At 44.4% G+C, this 8,428-nt stretch overlaps 1 long non-coding RNA gene across 4 annotated transcripts in view; it reads right to left on the bottom strand.

Moving 5' to 3' along the window:
* The window catches only part of LOC116795224, a 29,384-nt gene continuing 20,956 nt past the window's right edge, over positions 1–8,428 (bottom strand). For 3 of the 4 annotated variants that reach the window (XR_004360000.1, XR_004359995.1, XR_004360007.1), the window contains one exon: positions 5,230–6,328. This is a non-coding gene — a long non-coding RNA (uncharacterized LOC116795224). Of the gene's footprint in view, positions 1,195–5,229; positions 6,329–8,428 lie in introns of those variants that run through there. The other variant, XR_004360005.1, reaches the window with a different exon arrangement.

Below are 8,428 nucleotides of genomic sequence, written 5' to 3'. Positions count from 1 at the left end.
CAGGTTAGTTAGCTGTTTGGCATCACAGTTTACCAGTTCAGCTCCAAAGCACAAAATTTGATGTATTCTTCTGTCAGGAATCAAGATTATCAGGAAAATTCTCCTGGTGTTTTCAGCAAGGGAGAATAAACCTCGTGAATGACTTTCTAAACTTCTGTCAGTACAGGGAAATCTTCCCTCTTCTGTGTCTATCAAATCAGGAATGGACTGTCTTTTTTTGAAGGATATGTTTTAACATAACAAAAATCAGCACAAATCTGGATGGCCTCTGCTACCCGACAGAATGATCTAGCAGTGTGTCTTGACTTTGAAGGCTGTAGCTCTGTGAATCAACCTCTAAAGAACTGTTTAGTACAAATCTTGAGAGACAGCTGCCAGTCTTATTGATGCTCAGGGATGATATATAGGGAAAGCACTGATCCTTTCATGCCCCTGTCCCAGTGGGTTGAGACACAGAAGCAGAAAGGAGAAAGATCCCATGATACATGATCTGTGCACTCACAGTGGGCAGTGTGCTGGCTTCCAAAGCTGTATCTCTTCTGAGGGCACTAAGGCTGTCAGCAGAGGCAATGCCTCTCATTAGGCCAAGCAACATATTTGGAAAAAGTAGCCAAGTGTTTGAGTGCATGAGCTTTTCCTAAAGCCTGTGTGAAATTTGAAAACCTTCAAAGCTAAGTGAGGACATTTAAAATATAAAAAAATTTGGGTAACATTTGACATTGCTCTCATGCCTGAGAAAGCAAAGTGTTGTTTCTTAGAGAAGAGCTTCCACATCAGTTTTAGTTTGAGGGCTGAAAATATCCTCCCTGTATATCTGGGTACTTGATTGACATCCACATCTTTCGGCCTTTTGTATCCGAATCCCATGGCAACGCTGATTTCCCAGCCTGTGTTCCGCTGAGCACAGGGACGGGTGAGTGGAGCCGAAGGGCGTTAGTTCCAGCTCATGGAGGCTGCGGCTTGAACTTCCCTCCTGCGAACGCTGCTTGAAAGGGGGAGCTGATTTTACGCCCTTCAGTTGCAGAAGGAGCCCTTGGCTCTACTGCCAGGACTGGCCTTTGGCTCTGTAGATCTCAGTCATCTGCAAAGGATTGCTGCTGCACGCTGACCTAGATACTCCATCAGCTCTGCTGCAGCGCTGGCTCGGCGACGGGGCTGCCATTTCCCTGGTCTCTGCTCTGCCCTATATCCTGCCTTGGAGATAAAAAAAAAAAAAAAAAAAAAAAGAGAGAGAGAGAAAAAGGGATAAATTAACATTAATCAGAATAGCGTTTTCCTCCAATGGTTTTTCTGGAAAACAGGGAAAACAGGTTTCCCAGGGAAATCTGTTGCCTTAATTTTCCCCTTCTGCTCGCCTTCCCTGACATCTCATTATGCTGCTTTAACTCAGAAATCCTGACACATTTCAAACATACTCTGTCCTCAAGAGAAGAGAAACGTGCCACCTCCATTCCCTGCTTTCCTTGTATCTCCGCCATGTGCACTGTAATACGTCAATGGAGGGTAGGGAGCACAATTTATGAGCTAAAGAGGGGAGCCCAGGGCGAGGGTAAGCCTGGATCCCTGACAGCAGCCGCCTGAGATGCCTGTGTTGCACTCCGGTGGTGTGTTGTTAACAGGGTGCTCAGTCCAACGCGTGAGGACGCACCTTGAGTCCTGTGCTAGTTCTGGGCCCCTCAGTTCAGGAAAGTCCAGTGAAGGGCAACAGAGCTGGTGAAGGGTCTGGAAAGTAATCCTATGAGGAGTGGCTTAAGGAGCTGGAGGTGTTTAGCCTGGAGAAAAGGAGGCTGAGGGGAGACCTTATCGCTCTCTACAACTACCTGAAAGGAGGAGGTAGCCAGGTGGGGATCGGCCTCTTCTCCCAGGCAACCAGTGACAGGACTAGAGGAAATGGCCTCAACCTGCCCTAGGGGAGGTTCAGTTGGACATCAGGAAGAACTTCACTGAAAGGATGGTTAAGAATTGGAATGGGCTACCCAGGAAGGTGGTGGAGTCACCATCCCTGGAGGTGTTCAGGAAATGACTGGACATGGGACTTAGTGCCATGGTCTACTTGACAAGGTGGTGTTCAAGCATAGGTTGGATTCAATGATATTGGCTGTCTTTTCCAACCTTAATGATTCTGTGATCTGAGAAGTACAACTGATAATATGAAAGTGTCTTTGTAGTTGCTGATCTCTACTAGAGAGGAAATGAAAAAAAGCCAAAAAGCAAACCCTTAATTGCCTCTGAAATTTCACTAGAATCAAATTAGATTGGTAAATCTAATTTTTTATCTAAAAAAATTATCAGATATAAAGGCACATCTGGGAACACCAGTAAAGGGGAGAATGTTCATCTTTGCAGTCTTGCTGTAGAGGGCTACAGGGACAGCACCAGCAGAGCATCCCAGAAGGCAAACTACTTCTTCCTTGTTTACTTTTTGTGATAGCACAAGGTCTTGAGAAGACACAGCATCCTACAACAGGGTGATGCACGGTGCTGTACTCCCTTGCGTCCCTTGGCAGTACAAGGAGAAGAGCTGGAGACTCCTTGGTTGAATCTGGTGCCTTAGTGACTGCTCTGAATAAAATCCCTGCGCTCCTTTCTGCTCTGAACCATGTGGAGCCCCAGACTTGGTTCTCTGCTTCTCCATGCCAATTTTGTGTGTCCTGAAGTGAATCATTCGGACTAAAATGCTCTTCCCTTGGTTTCCTATCTCTGTTACAATGCTGTTGCAGGCTCAGAGGGACTGGCCAACCCTGTGTTCTACAACAGAGCTGGGGTAGTGTCTATCTGGTGGGATGGACAATGTGGTTTTGACTTGGTGTTTGATGGGATGAAGTGAACAGTCCCAGTAATTGTTCAGCTGCTTATGAAAGAAGAGATCTTTACTGACAGATTTTCTTGCAGATTGTTCAGATAAGTATGAAGAAAACACTACAAGGCAGAGCAATAAACATCGTAATTCACTCAGCAGGATTTGCAGGGCAAAGTGAATAATGCAGAAGCAAGGGGAAACAATGTGGCTTTATTTCAAGATATATAAAAAGGCAACTTTGGAGCCTGACAATTTCTTAAACTAAAAAAAAGCTGTAAAGACCATCATCTTGAGAGAAATGAGGGATTCCTTGAATTCAGGAGACATTCTTTTCCTAAAGAAGGGGGAAGCCAAAAGGAGATGAGTTCTGACAGCCCTGCCCCCATCTTTGGCTGATGCTTTTCTTCTTGAGGTAATAAAAATAAGTGCTCCCACTAGTGCTCTTGCCAATGGAGGGACCGTAACAATGGCTGAGGGGAGATGTCAACCCCATTTTCCCCTCAAGCCCCTGCTTTTTCCTCCCTCACTAACCTCTGATTAACCTCTGATCTTTCTTCTAGATCCACAGTCTTGCCAGGGCCAAATCCTCAACTGCATAGTGAAGTCAGAGTGACGAAGCTGAGTGGGAGGAGGGAGTGATGGGAAGCTGGGTGGCAACAGGACAGGGTTTTGAGAAGAACTCCCTGAGGAACAAGTGTGTACAAGATATATTCCCTCTCCCTGAAGACTTCAGAGCACTTCTGTAGTTAGGGACAGGGGACTTCATCAGAAGACCACCAGCCTTGAAAGCCAGCGCCCGGCTGACTTTTTTGAAGATTGTCAGGTGACAGAGGATACAAAACTCTAAAAGTTTGCTGCTCCACTACTCTGGGGAAAGGCTTCACGCTGCTCCATGCCACACAACTATACTTCAGCTGAGCAGAACCAAACTGACCTGGAACTTGCCCCAGACAAACTAGTTGGATCTTTTGTTTCCATCTTTCCCACAAAGGTTTCCTGAAGCTGGGAACTGACTCGCCTTCCCCACTTCTCAGTGCGGATTGCAAAGCCCATCTTCCCCAGGATGCAAAAGCAGACAAGGTGATGTGATTGGAGATGTAGGTGTGGAGGCTTTTTTAAGCAGACACATATGAATTGACAGTATAGACTATGGTGGTTTTGTTTTTTGGGGTTTTTTTTGGAGGGACAAGCTGTTATTAAAAGCTTTTGTATTCAAATTGAATTAGAGTATTTCACTAAAAAGTGTAGGTGGTTTATTTCTGTATTCAAAATACACTGCAGAGCACTGCAGTGGCACCAGTGGATTAAAAATAAAGTAATATGAGAAGCCAGTGAGCTGTTTTTTCTGTCACCTGCCAAGAATTTGACTTTCAGTTGAATTCAGCAACTTTACTCTTAAAGGTACTGATCTTTCCAAGTAATAAAGTAAATGCAAAGATGGCAAGCAATGCATTTAAAGTATTTATCAAGGCTAGTGCAATAAATATATTCCATTCCACCATTTCTATTTATGAATTTACTTTAATGCAGCTAGATGAAGCAATTTTACGCAGAGCACAATAATATTCCCTTGCATTGATTGCCAATGCAATCTGAGATAGTGGCACCAAAAAACAAATAGGAAATATGCTTCCAGATTTTTTGTTATTTCTCTCCCACTGTGGTCATTCATTGGGCTTGCTTTTCTTCTCCATCCCATCCTACCATCACAGGCAAGAAGCTGAGTGTGCCAAGGAGGAGCGGTGGTTTGTGTCTGTGCCACACTGTTGTGTGAAACCTGGTCCTCCTGCTCCCACGTGGACCATACACAGAGGGCACATTTTATGCATGGCTGCTGCAGCATAAACTCTTTGAAACACTGTGTCAGCTTGTCTCTCTGATATCCCAATAAAACAGAGCTTTTGGAGCATTAATTTTTCAAGATATGGGTGGTTATTTATACCATTGCAGTCTGTGTAACGTCTGAGCCTTGTTCTGCCAGGTTGCTGTTTTATTTCTTCAGGATTCAGTGCACTTTCTATTGATGCTAATGGCAAGTCTCCCACTTACAGTGCTGGGAGGAGGAACTGTCTGTTGTGATAACAGCATATTGTATGTGAAATCTGATAATGAGGATGTTGCAGATATGACACTGCATTGATTTAATTGATTTGATGTCCATGCCTTGATCTGGAGCAATACTCTCTGAGCTTAACTTAGTCCTTGAAACTAAAGCAGACTTTTATCAAATTATTTTTTGCAATTGTTGAAATAGAGAAGGAAAGAAGGAAGAGAGAGGGATGATTTATATGCTGGGGGCTCCTGCACTTCACAAGTGATAGGAAAATTTCTGTCTTGAGAGACACTGAGGCTTTTATCTCCAGGTGGGAGCTGGGAGGCAGGAGCAGGTGTCTCTCACATTGGCAAGCTCTGCTAAAGCCTGTGTCCCCCTCTGAGCACAGAGCTCAGCAGGCGTGCCTGCAGTCCACAAATTGTTGCCAGCTGTCAAAGTGAAATGGTTCAGTAGTGAGTCTCCTGGGCTGTGTTCTGGCCAAAATTCAGTCGGATTACAAACCAATTGCTCCAACCTGTCCCAGAAGAAGGAAATCGCCATCAGCTGGCTGGTGGGATCTGGTTGCAGTGACAGACAGTGCTGCTCCTCACCTGCTGCAATGTGTTTGCCTGAGCCTGCTGGGAGCAGTGGCTCTCTTTGCAGGTCTTATGAATGCAGCACTCCCTCCTTACCCAAGCTCTGTGAATGATGAATTCCTGGAAAAATATAAATTAAAAAAAAGAAAAAAAAAAGGAGGAGAGGGCAAGCTGTACTGCTGCAAGTAGCTTTCTCCAAGGAGTGATTTCTTGGCAAAACATCTTCTGAAACTCCAGGCACCACGTCCTCCCAAAACACTACCACTTATGTAACTGAAATACAGACACAAATACCTTTCACCAAAATAAGATTCCTTTTATTTCACATATAGTTTGGCTGTGGACAGCCTGCCTCTAGATTGTCATTGGAATCAAATCAAAGAGACCTTGCCAATTCTATAGGTAGCAAGGCTCTCTAATGACAGTTTGTCATCAATAACATTTTGGAAAAGAGAAGGAAGTTTCCTGTTTGGAGACTAGATCAGACACTGACTATTTGTGATGAAAGGTAAGACGTTCATTTGAAACAGACTGTAATAGATACAGCTTGTCGTGTTTCTTCCCTCTCCCTCTTCAGCACTGACTGCCTATGACACACTGAAGGACTTGGTGACCAGTCTTAGTCAGATGCCTCAGCTAAAGCCCCGCGTCAGTCCATTTGCAAGCTGGACCTTCAGCAGGACTCATTTGAAAGAAGTCATTGTCTTTTCTTCACTTAGGGGTACAGTGAAGCCATCACATTTCAATCTTGTCAACCTTTTAAGACTAAGCATAAAGGTGAATGATAAAGCAGGATGCTGTTGAGGCTTTTGGCTGATCCTGCTGAGTAAGAAGTGCTGGCAGTGGAGCATTACCAGGCTCAGGCTGCCTGTGGGCTCCTTTGCTCTGAAGGGATGAGACCTGTAGGAAGGCAGAGAAAGGTAGAGAAGAAAAGGGAGATTTGGTCGCCTGAGGGCACAGAAGCTTCTTTCCACAAAGGAGATGGGGGAGGGAAGCTTTGATTCATCTTTCTGCCATATGCCTTCAATTCCCTTTTTTTCCCCTCTCTGTTTCTAGTTCCACAGGAAAAACATTGCTATTAAAGTGAAGCTCCAGAGATCTAAAATATACGTAGGGATTCTTTGGAGGAAATCTTGGCTCTAGTGAAGTCAACAGGAGTTTTGAAGTCAATTTCAATGGCACCTGAATTTTACCTTGCTGTAATACTGTCCTAAAATTTTTCCAGGACCATACAAAACATTGCCTGCTCAATGCTGACTTTCTATCACAGCCATACGGAGCCTGGTACCCTCCTGTGAAATTCACCATTGTTTTGTGATAAATCACATCCTTCTCTCAAGGGTTTAACAACAAATACATATCCGTTAATCATCCTGAGAATGGATCAACAGTTTCATGCATCACTGGGCACCATGGCCAGATCTTTGTAGTTTCAGAGGGAAACTGCTGGAAATCAAATGTTACTGCAGAGGTTGTTTGTTTGAGGGACAATTGGAATATTCCAATGATCCAGATTTAGTTATTTTTGGTCCCCTTTTCCATAGGGAGTTGGCAACCTATTTAAATCCAGGGGATCATGACTAGTTATTCAAGTTTTACTCTGCTGGATTTGCGCTGTGTATATTTTGGAAACACTGTCTGCTCTGAGCAGCAGATAGCACGATGCCACAGCCCACATCAATGAAAAGCTCTTGTGATTATTATTTTTTCCCTCTTCCATTTTCAGTGAAGGTTGTGCTCTGTTCTTCCTCTTTCTGTATTGTTCTGCCAATGTGGAATGCTTTAAAAATATCATTAAGGAATGTGTTACCCAGTGGTATCTGCACTGTATTTCACTCTCTGTGGTCTTTCCAACAGCAGAGAAGAGCTGAATGTACAATATCATTCTGATTGAAAAAGCACAAGCATTTTCTTTCTGGTAAGTGTAACTCTGGGGCTATTGACAACAGGCTTCTAATGTCATGTGCAGAGCCCATGCTTCCTTAAATGCATAGCTATCTTGATGCAATTGGCCTGATTTTGCAAGGTACTTGAACATCTGAGGATCCCAAGTTGATAGTCTTCAACTTCTCAGCAAATGAGACCAGGCACAGTATATTGAAAAGTTAGATCCAAAGAATCAAACCCAGTTTTGTGAAGTCCAATGACTTTATCCTTTCCTCATCCCCACTTTTGCTTTTCCATTCCTAGGAGGATTCAAACTGATTTCTTCACTTGCACCCTACTTTTCAAAAGCACTTCTGGAACCTTTATTTAACCATCCTTGAAGGGGCCTGGAATCAGGGAGTGTATCAGCAGCAAGGGGTGACTCAGCAGTGAGAAGTGGTTTTCAGCCAAACCTGCCTCCCACGGCGGCTGAGCAGGGAGTGATCAGTGTATGTGTGCAAACACGTTGGCTCAGCGTGATGAAATGGCAGCCGGTCCTCGCGCAACATCTTCCTCCACTGCCAGTCTCTCACGTATGCCCACGTAGCACCATCCTCTCAGCAGCCAGGCACCCTGAGAGAATCTTCCCTTCTACTCCTTTCCCAGCCAGCAATAACAGATCCCTTGCCTCTTTCCCATCTCACAGCTTGCCTGGCTCTGGCAGATGCCTCCCTGCAGACCTCAGCTACTGTAGGGGAGAGCAGCACCTTGGGAAGCCCCTGGGAGAAAATGGGACTGTAGACTTTTATACATTTTATATTTTATATGAAGATAGTGTGATGATGGGAGGTTTCCTTCTGCACTTTTTTACCCTCAAACCCTTCCTCAAGCTGGTTTGGCTGTGTCCTTTGGGACAAGATCACAGTGAGATTGGCTATGCAGGAGCAGGATGCTCAGAGACATTCCCACCTCTACTGTGGACTCACTGCATGAGTCTGTAAGGGCAGGTATTTTCTCTGTTCTCTATATTTAAAGGCTAAAGCAACTGTGACCTACTGAGAGTAAAATAACTTGAATGTGATTAGTGTCTTATTAACATTGCCAGAAAAGGAAGAGAAAAAATAAGCTGGAAAA

The sequence above is a fragment of the Chiroxiphia lanceolata genome, chromosome 1 (genome assembly GCF_009829145.1).
Source record: "Chiroxiphia lanceolata isolate bChiLan1 chromosome 1, bChiLan1.pri, whole genome shotgun sequence".
Lineage (NCBI taxonomy): Eukaryota > Metazoa > Chordata > Aves > Passeriformes > Pipridae > Chiroxiphia > Chiroxiphia lanceolata.
This window is presented reverse-complemented; position numbering and strand designations above follow the sequence as displayed.